Genomic DNA, 17,530 nt, shown 5'->3' with positions numbered 1-17,530 from the left:
AAACATAGAAATTAGGTGCAGAGTTTCCACCTTCGGCCCTTCGAGCCTGCACCGCCATTCAATATGATCATGGCTGATCATCCCACTCAGTATCCCGTACCTGCCTTCTCTCCATACCCCCTGATCCCCTTAGCCACAAGGGCCACATCTAACTCCCTCTTACATATAGCCAATGAACTGGCCTCAAATGGCACTCTGGGCAGAGAGTTCCAGAGATGACCACTCTCTGCGTGAAAAAAAGTTCTTCTCATCTCGGTTTTAAAGGATTTCCCCTTTATCCTTAAGCTGTGACCCCTTGTCCTGTACATCAGAGGTCCCTGTACCTGTTGTCATTTCAGTGAACTTTCCACCTGCACTTGTACATGAAAAGTTGACTAAAATGACTGCACACATGGGGAGCTATGATGATACTCTACAAACTGGGGTGCTTATGCAGTAAAAACCCAGGAGAGAGCAGCTTGTAAAGGATCACAGTTCCGTGAGCCTGTTGTCAGTTCAGTGAACTTTCCACCACACTTCATAGATATTTTACATAGTAAAAAAACAGGAGAAAGCAGATTGTAAAGGATTACAACTCTCTGTGCCTGTTGTCGTTTGAGTGAAGATAGGCACAAAAAACTGAAATAACAACTCAGCGGGTCAGGCAGCATCACTGGGGAATGGGAATAGGTGACGTTTCTGGTCGAGACATCTTAGTGACCTTTCCACAGATCTTTCACACAGTAAAACACTCAGGAGAACGCAGTTTGTAAAGGATTACAGTCACCTGAGCCTGTACTCGCTTCTAGTGAATTTTCCACATACACCTTATAGATCCATTACACAGTAAACACACTCGGGAGAAAGCAGTTTAGTTCCTTGAGCCTGGTGTCATTTTAGTGAACTTCCACCTACACTTGTCGATGTAAAGTTGATTAAAATGACTACACACACGGGGAACTGCGATGATGCGCTACAAACTGATGCTTATGCAGTGAAACACTCAGGAGAAAGCAGTTTGTGAACTCACCAGCAGGCAGGTTGCAGGGATGATCGAGGGCAGTTGTGGTGTAACAGTGCTACTCCCTCCCCTCTCCTCCCCTCCCCAGGGAGCCGGCCCAGCCACCTTCCCTAGGCCTCAGCCCGTCAGCCGAGCCCCAGCAGCGGGGAGAAACCTGACGCTGCCCTGCCCTGACCTCCCCGCCCGCCCGCCCGGCTCGGCTAGGCCCGGGTCTCGCAGTCCCCTCGTCCCCCGATGCCGGCTCCCTCAGGCCCCGGCCCAGCCCCGGTCCTCGCCCCCCAGTCCCGACCCGACCCGACCGCTGCGCTGCAGGTTGGGCGGCGCCGCTCATTGGCTGCCGGCGGAGGCCGTGGTGGCTCGGAAATCCCCGGCCGGGGAATCCCCGGGCTGGGCCGGGCCTGGGCCTACTTCCGCCACCCGCCGGGGACTCGGAGCCGGGCCGCGCCCCCCTGACCCTCCCCTCAACACGGGCATCGCCTCATCATGGGCGCCCTCAGGCCTGAGCCCCCTCCAGCCCTCCACTCAAGCCTGGGCACCGCTCAACACGGGCTCCCCACAACATAGGCATCCTCCTACCCACCACTGAACTCGGTCACCACCAAAAATTATAGAGGAGCTCCTCTATAATCGTTGGTCACTACTCATCCTTGGCACCCTCCAGCCCACCACTCAATGTGGGCTCCCTCTAACCCAGGCTCCCTCCAGCATGGAGTCCCTCTAACATGAGCTCCATCCAGCCCACCGCTCAACATGGAGTCCCTCTAACATGGGCTCCCTCCAACCTGGGCTCCCTCCAACCTGGGCTCCCTCCAGCCCACCGCCCAACATAGGCTCCCTCTAACATGAGCTCCCTCCAGCCCACTGCTCAACATGGAGTCCATCTAACATGAGCTCCATCCAGCCCACCACTCAACATGGAGTCCCTTTAACATGGAGTCCCTCTAACATGGGCTCCCTCCAGCCCACTGCTCAACATGGGCTCTCTTTAATCCTGACATTCTACAACCCACCGCTCAACATGGGCTCCCTCTAACCCAGGCTCCCTCCAGCCCGCCGCTCCACCCAGGCACTGCTCAACATGGGCTCCCTCCAGCCTACATGAGCTCTCTTTAATCTGGTCACTCAACAATCCACAGCTCAACATGGTCTCCCTCTAAACTGGGTACGACAACCCACCATTCAACATGGGCTCCCCTTAACAAGGGTGCCCTCCAGCCCACTGCTCAACATGGGCTCCCTTTAATCCGGGCACTCTACAACCCACCTCTCACCATGGGCTCCCTCTAACCCGGGCTCCCACCAGCCTACCGCTCGACCCAGGCACCACTCAACATGGGCTTCCTCTGACCCACCTCAACAGGGACACCCTCCTGCCCTCTGCTCAACTCGGGCACAACTCAATATGGGCACCCTCCTGGCCACTACTTAACTCGGGCACCACTCAACATGGGTGCCCTCTAACCTGGGCACCCACCAACCCACTTCAACACAGTCACCCTCCAACCTTCCAACTCACCACTCAACCAGGGCACCCTCATGCCTACTGCTCAACTTGGGCATGCTCAACGTAGGCTACCTCCAACCCACCAACAATTCAAGACAGGCATCCTCCAACTCACAACAACCTGGACAGTACCCAACATGGGCTCCCTTTAGCCCAGGCACCTTCCCACCCACTGCTCCACATACCCATCTCCAACCCACCACATCTTCTAGCCAACGACTCCACTCAGGCACTGTTCAACATGGGCTCCCTCTAACTCGCCACTCAACACAGGCACTCTCCAACCCAGCGCTCAATGTGGACATCCTCCAACTTAACATGGGCACCCTACAACTCAACATGGGTGGCCTACAACTCAACTTGGGAGTCCATCAACCTGCCACTCAAACCATGCTTTTCACAAAAACTTGAAAAGTAACTACAGTAAATCCTTGTTATAACGGACCACAGGAGAGGTCAATGGTGACCATTAATGCAGATTGTCTACTCTAAATGAATAAGGAATCACTGAGTAATGGATTCTCATTGTATGTGGTGGAAACAAAGAAAAGCAAATACACAAAAGGACACTAAAAGTTGGAGCAACTCAGGTCAGGCGGCATCTTTGGAGAACATGGATAGATGACGTTTCAGGTGGAGATCCTTCTTCGGTCTCTCGGTCTGGACAGGGCCTGGAATCCAGGTGAGTTGACAGACCCGGCCTGCTGGCGGCTGGGGAAGAGGCGAGGATCAGCGGAGTCGATGGTCGCAGCCCGCGGGCGGCTGGAGTGCAGGTAAGGGTCAGCGATGGCAGAATGTGTGGCTGAGGAAGCTGTGTGAGCCGGCTGTAGGTCCGACGGGGAAGCGGCCAAGGAGGCAGTGCAGGTCGGGGGTAGCGCGGCAGCCGAGCCTGGCAATGAAGGTCAGTAGTTCCGTCCACTCTAACCAAAATGCATTATAAAGTGGTACGTATAAATGAACGTTTACTGTATTGTAAATAGCAATGCAAGATAGAACACACATGAGCAAAGTTTCATATTACAAGCTGTAAGATTAGGCACAAAACTTTAAAGGATACTAGACCAAGTGCAGACTGCTCCCCCAATGGTGTGATCCCCCAACCCAAGATTCCACCATGCACCCGTCTCCTCCAACGGAACTGAACCCGTTCCCAAATGTAAGATTCCAGCACTCCCCTGCCTCCCTCAGCAGTGGATTAAAAAAAATTCCAATTTCACCTACCCTGCCTGCTGCAGCAGTTCCAATTGCAATACCAATTGGCCCTCCCCCTCCTGTTGAAGCACTTGCTGTGATATCCCATTGAGGTGAAAAGTTCAGAGTGTTCCTGTCTTGCAACTTTGTTTTGAAGTGTATTGGAAGCTGATAGGAAGGAGGAGCGAATCAAAAGTCAGACAGGCAGCCGGACGGACGGCAGGCAGCAGCCTCAGACTTTTATATAATAACTAGACCAAGTGCAGACCCGTTAGGTCTGCTCCCCCAATGGTGTGATCCCCCAACCCAATATTCCACCATGCACCCGTCTCCTCCAATGGAACTGAAGCCGTTCCCAAATGTAAGATTCCAGCACTCCCCTGCCTCCCTCAGCAGTGGATTTAAAAAAAAATCCAATTGCACCTTCCCTGCCTGCTGCAGCAATGAAAAGTTCAGAGTGTTCCTGTCTTGCAACTTTGTATCGAAGTGTGTTGGAAGCTGATAGGAAGGAGCAATAGTCAATGAATCAAAAGGCAGAAAGGCAACCGGTCGGACGGCAGCCGGTCGGACGGCAGCCGGTCGGACGGCACGAGAGATAGATAGATAGATAGATAGATAGACAGACAGACAGACAGACAGACAGACAGATAGTCAGATAGATAGATAGATAGATAGAGATGGTGGAGGAGGCAAATACAATAGTGGCATTTAAAAGGCTTTTGGATCACCGCTTAGCATGTAATGATTCTGGATTGAGGAGCTTCAAGAAAATGGCTCATCAATACCTTTTCGGAGGCAATTAGCATTGATCTATTAATGTTAGATTCTATTTTTTTTAATATTTTTATTTTATTTTATACATAACTCAAATTCTGATCTTGTGCTCTTCTGGTTTGCACAGTTTTTGTATTTGCGCAAAAACGGTACGCGATAGCGCTACGATTCTTCGCCAGCTTACTCACCTCTCTCCTGTGCTGCGAGTGCAACAAGTTTCGTTCCAATCGGTGGTATATTGAGAAAGTTAGCGAGGTTTAAAAATCTTAAAAAACGCGCGTGCGCAGATCAATCTCCTCTCCTGCCAGTCAGCGCCGCGCAGATTGGTCTCTTTTCTCATTCCCTGGGACGGTCCGACCCTTCCTGCGCCATCGCGTCTTTACTGGAGCTGAGGGACACTGTGGATGCCAGAGGAGGTCTCCAACCGGACACAATTTTCGGAGGGACCGGAAGTGGCGCGCAGTCGGAGAACTCGCCAATGTAGCCAAACGGAAAGCAGAGACTCTGTTCCTGGTGGAGGAGAATGGCCAGCGACCAGCGCACGCTGTGAGTTCCCATCTGCTGCAGCCACCTCCCCCTCTGGTCCCCCTCACTGGCTCCTGGCCCCATCCCCCGTGATACCCCCCTTTCCCCCAAGGCTCTTCCCCTATCTTTTCTCCCAGCTCTCTCCCCCTCCTCGCCCACACACCCTCCTGCCCTCACCCTACCCACCCCCCCTCCCCCCACAATCCCCAGCCCACACATCCCCCTCCCTTCACCACCCCCCCCCCCCTCCTCCTCTCATCAAATCTCTCCTCCCCCCCTCCCATTCACTTCCCGCCCACATACACACCTCTCCTCCCATCCCACACCCCCCACAACAATAATAATGGTCTGATTGAGAGGGTTTGTGAGGAAATTGTCAGAGTAGATTTTAGACAGCACTGAAATAGGCCCATTGGCCCACAGAGTTCACCCCGACCAACGATTACCCCGTACATTTAACACTATCCTACACACTAGGCACAATGAACAACTTACAGAAGCAAATTAACCTACAAACCTGCACGTCTTTCGAGTGTGGGAGGAAACTGGAGAAAACCCCTGTGGTCACAGGGAGAACATGCAAACTCCATTTAGTCAGCACCCAAGGACAGGATCGAACCCGGGTATCTGGCGCTGGAGGGCAGCAACTCTTCCGCTACACCACTGTGCCCCACGGTGTGCACAAACATGGAATACAGAGTGATAACTCAAGTGGAAAGAGTACTTGTAAACTGACTAATAATGAAGAGAGCACAAACCTTGATCACAGATCTTTCCATTTCAATATCAACATTAATATACTTAATTAAAACAATAACCATTCTTATGGGAGGGAAAATCAAAGCAAAAATTATCTGGAGCAAAATCTGTTCCTCTTTTTCTAAGGTGTTTAAATCATATTTTTAAGCAATCAAATGAGAGAACAGTGAATAAAGAAGATACATAACACATTGCATCATTATTTGGTGGTTCTGCAACAGATTCTGTTGACAGGTTTAATATCTTTTGATTTTAATTTGCACCTTCTTTCTCAAATCAAGATTTTTTGTTTAAATTTAATTACAGAATATTGACTCCCCCTTCAGTTCAAGTGTTCTTTCCTTCTTCGAAAGATTGATTGTATTTGACAAGTAACTATAGATGAATTCAGATTTTATTTTCTCCATCTGGTTAGGACAGGAGATGCTGCTGGATTTATATAATCTATGCAGTTGGGTGACAGTTTTGTGACTCTACTTGCAATATTGATTTTTGTGTTTTTCTGAAATAAGCTTGTATTGAGTGTTACAATTCTGATTTTCAAAGTGTCAGCAAAATTTTAATTTAGCTATGATGTGTTGCTGTTTTATCTCAGTCGTTTAGTCTTCTTTCTCCCTTATTGATTCTTATATGAATGAGTTCAAAATGTAGATTGTCAACTAACCCATACGTAACTTTATGAACTTGTTATAAAATCAAAACCTACTGGAAATTTTCAGCTCAACGAGTAACATTTGAGAGAAAGAGTGGACTTAAGGAACTGCAGATGCTGGAATCTTGAGCAAAAAAATTCAAAGTGCTGGAGTAACTCAGTGGATCAGGCAGCATCTCTTAAGAATATGGATAGGTGATTTTGGGGTTCATTTGACAGATAAGCAAGTTAAAAACACAGTCATTGAGTCTCACAGCATGGAAACAGGCCCTTTGGCCCTTCTTGCCCATGCAGACCAATCTACACTAGTTCCACCTGCCCGCATTTGACCCATATCCTAAACATTGGATAGACACAAATGCTGGAGTAACTCAGCGGGTCAGGCAACATTATTGGAGAAAAAGGAATAGGTGATGTTTCGGATCGGAGCCCTCCTTCAGATGTTCCGACCCGAAACATCACCTATTCCTTTTCTCCAGAGATGCTGCCTGACCCGTTGAGTTACTCCAGCATTTTGTGTCTATCTTTGGTATAAACCAGCCTCTGCAGTTCCAACCTTCATATTCCCTTTAATCCTTTCCCATCCATAGCAATGGTAAAAATCCGGAGTTAAGTTACATTACCTAAAATTTCTATTTTCACGGAGTATTTTAATGGGAGTTTGGATTATAATGGTTTCAATTCAATCCAGATGAATTGGGCTGAAAGACCAGTTTCTGTGCTGCATAACCCTATGATTAAATGCAGGCCATTAAAAATAGTTTCTAAACAGAAAACGTCTCACGATTTGGACATTGGGTGGGTTAACTAAAACTAGTGATATCAGTCATTACGGCATCCTGGAGTTTGTACTATATATTACATTAGAAGAGTGGAGACTGAAATGAAAAAAGAGTGTGATCACACATGGCAAAAAATGGGCTGATTTTTTATTTCCTAACATGCTGGTAGCTGTGGGGGGGGCTTTTCAAATGTTGTTAGGAAGAAGCCTGTTGATGAAACAACGAAGAAGTGTGTGGAGGTCGTCAATGAGGTCACCAGAGGGAGCGTGTTGCTAAGTATGTGGTTTAATGCCAAAACCAGTCCAATATCCTCGGCCGTTGAGGAAGTGCGAGTATAGTGGCATATCAGAGGCATCCTGATATTTATATCACCTCCATTTTCTAACTCTCTTCCCTCAACCCCATTTCACTTTTGTATATGGGGTACCGTATGCTGGAGTGGGATCCAGTGGTTTGTACTTATTATCCAGGGAAATTTGTTCAAATATCACCACGGTAGCTGGGAAATTAATTTTAGTGAATTAAATAAGAGTTTATGGGAGAACAGGAAGAAACACAGGCAAGTGGGACTAGCTTAGATGGGGCACATTGGTTAGCAAGGGTAAGTTGGACCAAAGGGCCTGTTTCCACACTTTATGACTCTATGAAGTAGTTCAAAAGTCAAGCGTGTTTTATTGCCATATGTCCCAAAATGGCACAATGACATTCTTACTTGGAGCAGCACAACAGATCTGTGAACATAGTACGTGGTAACATTTAAAAGATTTGGACAGGTACATGGATAGGAAATGTTTAGAGGGATATTGGGCAAATGGGACCAAGCTTAGATGGCATGGACAAGTTGGACAGGTGCTTCTACAGGTGCACAGTAGAGAGCATACTGACTGTTCACATCGTGGCCTGGTACGGCAGCTTGAACGTCCCGCAGCGGAAAAGACTGGAAAAAAAGTGCCTGCTTTGACCTCCCCACCATCGAAGGGATCTATCGAAGTCGCTGCCTCAAAGGCAGCCAACATCATCAAAGACCCACACCATCCTGGCCACACACTCATTTCACCACTGCCATCGGGAACAAGGTAAAACTGTAACGTCCAGGTTCAGGAACAGCTTCTTCCCTACAGCCATCAGACTATTAAACACGACAACAAATAAGCTCTGAATTGCAACAGATTATTATTATTATTATTATTGCACTATATTTGTTATTTATTGAGTATGTGTGCATGTGTATACACACACTGAACTTTTTTTCTTCTCCCGTTATGTACTATGTTTACATATTCTGTTGTGCTGCAGCAAGTAAGAATTTTGTTGTCCTATCCGGGACATATGACAATAAACCACTCTTGACTCTTGACTGAAGAGCTTGTTTCCATGCTATATGACTCGAAATGAGTTCATCCTTAAAGGAAGGAAGTCACCTTTCATTTCCTGGTCTGGCCTAAACATGACATCAGACACTCAACTGAACATTTTCTAATTCATTTATGGAGATGCAGGCATTAGTGGCAAATTAGACTAAGTAGGACCCATTGGGTCCCAGTCACGCTGGAGGCCTGGTCCCCCAACGCGAACCCATTCTCCAAATGCAATACTATCACAGCGTGAAGTATTCTCTGTAACAAAGACATCTGCAATCCAACATTTTGTGTACTAAAAAATTCTACTTCTCTCCGTCTGATATTTTAAAATTGATGACTCTTGCCAATACACCCTCAACCAGATGTTAGTTTTTCTCTAATCATCCTTTCAAATAAGTAATTTTGACAACTTTGAACCAACCACCTATTATCTTTCTGTGCAGTTCAAGTTAATCCCTATGTTCCATGTGTCTCATGGGAACCTTTTAAAAATCCTAACCAAACCCTACTGAATCTGCACTGTATGTGTCTATCACTTCCATGTGCCTCCTATAAAGAAGCATTTAAACTGCACACCTTTCCTGTGGAGTGTTACTTAAATATTGTCTTGCACACATTTATCATTACCACTTTGCTCCTGTACCCTCTATCATGTTTACAGAGCAAAACTATTTTGACTTATTTACATCTTTATTTATTCTCACTTATATGCTCAGGAAATTGTGTATTTTCTTTTGTTATTAATAGTAGAAGCTACCTTCTGTCAACAGATTACTAAATGTCACAGTCAATTAGGGGATGAGCAAGCAAAGCTCTATCTTTGAAAATTCATTTGACAAATTCCAGTAAAGGAGCTGTCCCACTTGGGCGACCTAATCCATGAGTTAAGAAGAGTGTCTTCGACCTTCAAACTCGAGGGCACTCGCCTGGAAAGCCTCGAGCTGGATCGACCGTCCGCGTTGAAACCACGAGCTGGATAGACCGACCGCACTCACACACTCACACACACACACACACACACACACACACATACACATTGCGAAGGCGGGTGCCAGGGAAAGCGGGGGAGCACTGCCTGCGCGATGAAGAGGAAGGTAAATGGCTGCCACAGTGTACGGTAAGTCCTTTAGAGAGCGTGGGGGTGGGGAGGGAGGCAGCATGCATCTGGTCAGGAATCCGAGGCAGTACAACTGGAGTCCCTGAGCTTGCACTGTGCCCCAGATGAGAAATCTTACAACAATGACAACATTTTGCTGCTTCATTTTGACTGATTTCTGACAATAAAGCTTCACTTCAAGGGGGTGTAAATTTATGATTTAGATCCACCTCTGTTGTTCCTATTTAATCCATACATGAAATGCCTAATGCAAGCATTAATTGTTTAGTTTAGTTTATTATCACGTGTACCAAGGTACAGAGAAAAGCTTTTTGTTGCATGCCAACCAGTCTGCGGAAAGACTGTACATGATTACAATGGAGCCATTCACAGTGTACAGATACAGGATAAAGGGTATAACTAACGTTCAGTGTTGCTCTGAGAATTTATGTTCACTTTCCATTTGCAACCAAAGAGAAACTCTGGACAGAAAGAATAAATTGTGTTCTGACAGGCCCATAATATTACACCATTGTTACAGGACAGGATCATATTGGCAAATAGATATATCGTCTCGATACTTTTCTGGCATTGATTACATGAAGGAATCTCTGTCTTTCAAATATTTATTTTGGGCAAAATAATGATTGAATGTGAATGATTCTTGTTTATGCTCATTGCAACCAAAAATATAGGTAAGACTATGTTTCTATGTATCTATTTTTAAGTGAAGTCATTATAACATCCAGATGTTAGACTGTCTCATGTACTTGTTTATAGAACAACTGCTAATAAATCCTTCCAGGGGCTGTCCCACTTGGGCGACTTAATTGGCAAGTTTTTGAAAAAAATGACATGTTGAAGACCTCCTTCGACTATGTAGAAGACCTCTTTCGACCTCTTACGATTGTTGAAGACTAGCTTCGACTAGCTACGACTAACTTCGGGAATATTGGACACCGAATAGTGGAGAGTGAAGACGACCTCCTTCGATCCCCTTCGACCTCCCTTCGACTATGATGAGGACTATCTAAGTAGCCAAAGAATACAATCTGAAGTTCAAGTATTCATATTATAGTGGTACAGCAGATAGTTAGTTGTTAGAACATCGTGACCGCTTCCAAGACTGACCAGTGTAGGAAGTGGGTGTTAGTATAAACCGTACGGTGGGGTGGGGTTAGTGATGCTATTCTACTATGATTGGTTCTCATGCATAAACCAATCTACACTATCTATGACTACCTTCGACTACCCTTGATTACCTACGACTAACATGCCGACCTACTACGACTAAACCTATTGAGTAAAAAAAGTATAGATTTTTTTTCCATGGCGACCTTTTTTTACTTGCGGGCTTTTTTAACATATTGTAAAAAACACCGCGATCGAGCTGAGGCCTCGAGTACGTGGAGACCACTCGAGCTTGAAGGAGAGTTACGAAGACCTCCTACAACCTCATGTCGACCATGCTGCGAGTATGAGTCGAGGGCAAACTCGCCAGAACTCGCGGATTAGGTCGCCCGAGTGGGACAGGCCCTTAAGTATAATTCTTTGAGAGTGCATAATTTTCTTCGAATAAACTACAGAACAATCTTGACAAACTTCTCAGATATTTTTTGGATAGGACAAGAAAAAAGCCGCAGTTCTAAGCCTATTTGTGAAAGATTATGAGGCTTACAGACTGGACATTTACAGAAATCGTTATTTAAAATTAAATTCTCAATTACGTATACCTTTGCCAGTTATCTCTGGTGGTGCTTTCTATATTTCTTGTATAGTTCAAGATCATGCAGATGTTATTACAGGACTGAGCAATCTACTGTCCATATTGTATTGTTTAACAGCAACTTTGCTTTGGTTTGCTGATTGCCAAATCTCCTTTTGTAAAATAAGGGAAAACCGACATAATTTTCTATGTAACTGGAGGTAACAGATTGCATGAACGTTGCAATCCATGCAAAGCCACAGAATCCAATCTGACTCTACAGTTGGAAAGGGTTGTCATTCGTGAATAATCAGATGTGGTTTGTGATACTTACAATGTTATCCATCTGTTGGTAAATTTTTTGTGACTGCATCAAGACATGCTCATTCTGTCACAATTGACACTCCCCTGGTGCTTTGAGGTTGACAACAATACACAAATCTGGTTGTTTGGTTTGGATTTATTTTGAAGGATTAAGATGCATTAGCGTAACTAAAAGCAACATTTTTCTGCATTTTTCCCATTGTCACTGACCAAAATCTTCATTGATAGTTGTATTAATCAGACTACTCACCTTTTCAAAAAGTCACAAGAATATTTTACAGGCATTTTGACTTCTCCAGTATCATCATCATGTTATTTTATCATACAATCTCATGGATCTTTTGTATCTTATTGTTTATAATACTGCCAGTTTTGATATTAATTTCTAAATATGTTGAACAACATTGGATTTTAAACTAATGAATGACCATTGGGTTTAATTTATTCAGAGTACTATTAAATTTATTTACTGAAGTTAGACCTGTGGATCTTTCAAATGGTTTAAAGTTCATCAATCATCAAGAAAAAAATGAGTTCGGTTCGGACCCAAAACGTCACCTATTCTTTTTCTCCAGACATGCTGCCTGACCAGCACGTTGTGTCTATCTTCAGGATGGATGAAAAAATAGCTGAAACAAAATGATAAATGAAAAGCTGCAACTGTTGTTATAGTGACAAGTGAAATTGTGTACCTGATTGTGCTGCTCCTAATAATATTAATAAATGAAAGTTCATAAACTACTTACATGTGTGCTGTAGTCCACCATTTTGGATTGCTTCAAATTAGTTCACAAATCATCATTGAAGAGCAACTTCTTGCTCTGCATCAGCCCACAGAGACAGGACAAGTTGAGATAATGAGAGAGAGAGAGAGAGAGAATATTCCACCACTCACCCATAGCCCCTAACTGCGCAGGCACGGCTCATTTCCCCTCATCCCCGAGTGCTCCCTCCCCCCCCTTTTCATGTGTGGGAGGGGAGGGGGGGGAGGGAAGTGGGGTGGGAGGGGAGGAGAGGTGTGTGTGGACGGGGAGGTGTGGGGGGGGTAGAGGGTGGTATGGGGGGTGGGGGGGGGTGGGGGTGAGGGGAGGGTGTGTATTTGGGGGGGGGGGAGGAGGGACGTGGAAGGGGGGGTGTGTGGGGAGGGGTGTATGTGTGGGAGGGCGTGTGTGTGTGGGGGTGTGCGGTCGGAGGGGTTGTGGGGAGGGGGTGTGTGAGTGGGGGGAGTGGTTTGGGGGGGGGTTGTGGGTGTGGGGGTGGGGGGTGATCCCCACACATTAACACTATCATACCCACACTAGGGACAATTTACACTTTTACCAAGCCAATTAACCTATAAACCTGTATGTCTTTGGCATGTGGGAGGAAACCGATTTTGGTGTACATCTTCTATTTTAAAATTAACAAGAAAGAAGTAGAAGAGAGAAAGAGCGAGAAAGTGAGAGAAATAGTGATGTGTAAACCCCTAGACTACCAGATAGTGCAGTCCAGGAGTGAACGAGTAAAAGTCTATAGAAGAGTAAGAAGACAAAAACCAAAAATAATAAAGAAAAAAAAAAGAGAGACCCTTATGTGTTGATATACCTGCTTCATTTCTCACCACACCCATCACCCTGTTCGTGAATCGGCTTAATTCCAGAGTTGTGTTGCACCATACTATACTTGTAAGGAATCAATGAAAGGAGACCATGTCTTTAAAAATTGCTCTGATTTTCCTGCTAAGACGAGTCTCATATCTTCAAGATGTAGCGCCTCAGACATGCTTGTGATCCACATTTGAAGCGTTGGGGTGGATGCATTTTTCCAAAATTTAAGTATAATTTTTTTTGCCATCAGGCCGTAGTTAAGGAAACATCTTTGAAATATTGATAGCTCAGAGCAGGCACCTGTTGTTCCAAAAATTACCAATTCTGTATGGGGGTCCAGTTTTGTTTTTAATAATTTTGAGAAGATTTCAAAAATTTATTTCCAAAATTTATGGAGTTTTATGCAAGAGGCGAAGAAGTGTATTATAGTTGCTTCTTGAGATAAACATTTGTCGCATGGGAGATACATTTGGGAAAATTTTGTTCAGTTTAATTTTTGAATAATATAGTCTATGTAATAATTGAAATTGGTTTTGAATATGTTTCACATTAATCGAACAGTTATGTACATATAGAAGATATTTTTCCCATCTGTCTTTGGGAATTTTTAAACTTAATTCCTGTTCACACTCTCTTCTAATTACATCTGACGATGGAATTTCCATATTTAGAATGATATTGGACAAATATGATATTAAATTATTTGATTGCGTTTCTATTCATACCTTCATCTAATATATCTGGCAGCAGAGTTTGATATTCGTGAAAGAAACTGGAAATTAGTTTTTTCTTCCCTATAAACTGCTGAGTATTTCCAGTGATTTTTTGCATTTTTAAGATTTAAGGGGAAACTAACTACTACACAACAAATTATGTTGGTCTGTAGTTGACTAATACATATATTTTCTTTTGCCAATAGCCGCAGCAAACCAAACTAATGTCCTTATTTAGTTTTTTAGTTTAGCGATACAGCACGGAAGGAGGCCCTTCGGCCCACTGTGTCCGCAATGACCTATGATCCCCATCACATCCCTTTTAAGGGTTTGGTGTGCACGGTCGACTTTGAACTAAAACCAGTGTTTTAATAAGATTAATAACTTAGTTGTGCTTGCTTCGAGAAGGTGAAAGTGAAGATGGAAGAGTCGATTAAGACTTGAGACTAGGGCAGAGGTTCACCTTCCAGCAGGACAACGATGGATACAGCCAGAGCTACAATGGAATGGTTTAGATCAAAGCATATTCATGTGTTAGAATGGCCCAGTCAAAGTCCAGACCTAAATCCAATTGAGAATCTCTGGTAAGACTTGAAAATTGCTGTTCACAGACGCTCTCCATCCAATCTGACTGAGCTTGAGCTATTTTGCAAAGAAGAATGGGCGAAAATTTCAGTCTCTAGATGTGCAAAGCTGGTAGAGACATACCCCAAAAGACTTGCAGCTGTAATTGCAGCGAAAGGTGGTTCTACAAAGTATTGACTCAGGGGGGCTGAATACTTTTGCACTTTTCAGTTTTTTATTTGTAAAAAAATTTGAAAACCATGTATCATTTTCCTTCCACTTCACAATTATGCGCCACTTTGTGTTGGTCTATCACATAAAATCCCAATAAAATACATTTGCGTTTGTGGTTGTAACGTGACAAAATGTGGAAAAGTTCAAGGGGTATGAATACTTTTGCAAGCCACTGTAAATCCTTTTAAATGAGTGGTTTACAGATTCTGCTATTCACTACGCAGATTCCTGGCTGAACTCCAATTTTGTGCTGTCATGAGAACGACAATTAAAAAGGGAGAAACTCGAGCAGCCATTGACTCTAACTTCCAATGCCATCATCCATTGACCAGCTTTGAGGAAACCTCTCATGTACGCTGTAAATTGAAATCTGAAAATGCAATTCATATATAAATTTAGTTTAGTTTAGTTTTACTTTAGACCAGTGATCCCCGCACATTAACACTATCCTATACCCACTAGGGACAATTTTTACATTTACCAAGCCAATTGACCAACATACCTGTACGTCTTTGGAGTGTGGGAGGAAACCGAAGATCTCGGAGAAAACCCACGCAAGGTCACGGGGAGAACGTACAAACTCCGTACAGACAGCACCCGTAGTCGGGATCGAACTCGAGTCTCTGGCACTGCATTCACTGTAAGGCAGCAACTCTACCGCTGCGCCACCATGCCACCTCATGGAAGGCAGAAGATTGTGTGAACTAAATGGTGCAAGGTAACATATTAAATGATTGATTATGGGGGTAACTTTGTTTAATATTTTCTTTTTAAAGGTATATTAATATTTCCTGAAGGAATACGGCCTCCCCAGCTTGTCTGTATGACTAACGTCTGGTGGCCCTCACCTCGGTAGTCATGAAATGCTTTGAGAGGCTGGTCAAGAAACGCATCTGCGCCATCCTCCCTCGCAACATGGACCCGCTACAATTTGCATACTGTCCGAACAGATCCACGGTCGATGCGGTCTCCCAGGTCTTGCACACCGCTCTCTCTCATCTTGACAGCCAGAAGGGGGGCTACATGAGGATGCTGTTCATAGAACACAGTTCAGCCTTCAACACCATAGTCCCCACCAGACTGGCCGAGAAGCTACTGGATTTGGGGCTCAACACCCCCCTGTGTGCCTGGGTCCTGGACTTTCTCACCACCAGGCACCAGGTAGTCAAGATGGGGGGAAATACATCGAAGTCACTCACCCTGAGCACAGGATCCCTCCAGGATTGCGTCCTCAGCCCCCTACTGTACTCCCTGTATTTTGAATTGTATTCTGTCTTTACTTTGTGTACTAGTCATGTCTCTACTATTTATTTCATTCCCCTTATATGTTTTTCCTCTACCTGCTAAATTTTTGTAAGGTGTCCTTGAGACGCTTGAAAGGCGCCCATAAATAAAATTTATTATTATTATTATTACACACATGACTGTGGCCAGGTTCAGCTCCAACTCGATAATTAAGTTTGCTGATGACACTGTGGTGGTGGGCCTGATCTCAGATAATGATGAGAAGGCCTACCGGGAGGACGTAGCTGATCTGGCACTCTGGTGTCAGGACAACAGCCTCCTCTTGAATATCAAAAAAACTAAAGAGCTGACCGTGGACTTTAGGAGGGCACATCATCCGAGGACGTACACACCATTGAAGATAAATGGGGATACTGTGGATAGGGTGAGCTGTTTTAAATACCTGGGAGTCCACATCTCTGAGGAAATGACATGGACATCACTGAGGAAATGACATGGACATGGCAAGGCAGCGCCTTTACCACCTCAGGCAATTCAGGAAATTCAGAGTATCTCTGAGGATCCTCCAGTGCTTCTACTCAGCGGCTGTGGAAAGCATCTTGTCCGGAAAGATCACAATTTGGTTTGGGAACTGCTCTTCCTAGGATAAGAAGGCTCTTCAGAGAGTAGTGCGTTCGGCCGAACGCACTATGGGAACTTCACTCGCCCTCCTGCAGGAACTATACATCAGAAGGTGCAACTCCAGAGCCAACAAGATCATGGGAGACCCCTTCCACCCCAGCAACGGACTGTTCCAGCTGCTACGGTCAGGCAAACGCATCCGTTGCCATGCTGTGAGAACGGAGAGGATGAAAAGGAGTTTCTTCCCAGAGGCCATTAGGACTGTAAACTCCTATCACTCCAGGGTCTAACTTCACTGTACCATTCTACTGTTGTGTGGTGTCTTTTTAAAATTGCTGTTTTTTTCCTTTTTCTTCCCTCCCTCCCACAATTATGTAATATGTAAATATGTGATTCTGTTCCATTCTGTTTGTTTATGCACAATTCGCGAGCATTGCCACTTTTCATTTCACTGCACATCTCGTATGTGTATGTGACAAATAAAGTTGACTTGACTTGACGTAAAATCAATCAGCCAATATAAAATGTATTCAATTTAATTGCAGCACTCTGTTCTGTTGCTAGGTGGAGCTAATGCACTTCATAAATCTCACCAAAACAAGATAATAAAGAAATTCTTCCTTTCACTCTTGTAATGGGATGAATACAATCCATTGTGTAATGAGCCAAAAGTTAAAGTGCCATATGCTGGAAATCAGCAATAACAACAGAAAACACAGGCTTGCACACAATAGACCAGGATGCATCTTAGAGGGGGAAAAAGTGAACATTGTAGTTGCTGTTCTTTCTGATGAATAGTTGACCTAATGTGTAACAAAAATCTCAAGCATCAACAGTTGATTGTGCAGAGTTTGAAAATTCCGATATGCTGTGAGCGTAGAAATTATTTCTTTG

The 17,530-nt window shown here is 44.7% G+C and overlaps 1 protein-coding gene across 1 annotated transcript in view; it reads right to left on the bottom strand.

Annotated features, from left to right (window-relative positions):
* LOC129698825 (TRAF family member-associated NF-kappa-B activator-like) overlaps nt 1–1,872 on the bottom strand; it is a 45,896-nt gene extending 44,024 nt beyond the window's left edge. Inside the window, exon 1 of the mRNA XM_055638137.1 lies at nt 1,010–1,872. The gene's annotated coding sequence lies outside the window, so the exon portion shown is untranslated. The remainder of the gene's footprint in view (nt 1–1,009) is intronic.
* Nucleotides 1,873–17,530: the final 15,658 nt, after the last annotated feature.

This window comes from Leucoraja erinacea, chromosome 7, assembly GCF_028641065.1.
Source record: "Leucoraja erinacea ecotype New England chromosome 7, Leri_hhj_1, whole genome shotgun sequence".
Lineage (NCBI taxonomy): Eukaryota > Metazoa > Chordata > Chondrichthyes > Rajiformes > Rajidae > Leucoraja > Leucoraja erinaceus.
Note: the sequence above shows the minus strand (reverse complement) of the source record. Positions and strands in the feature narration are given on the sequence as shown.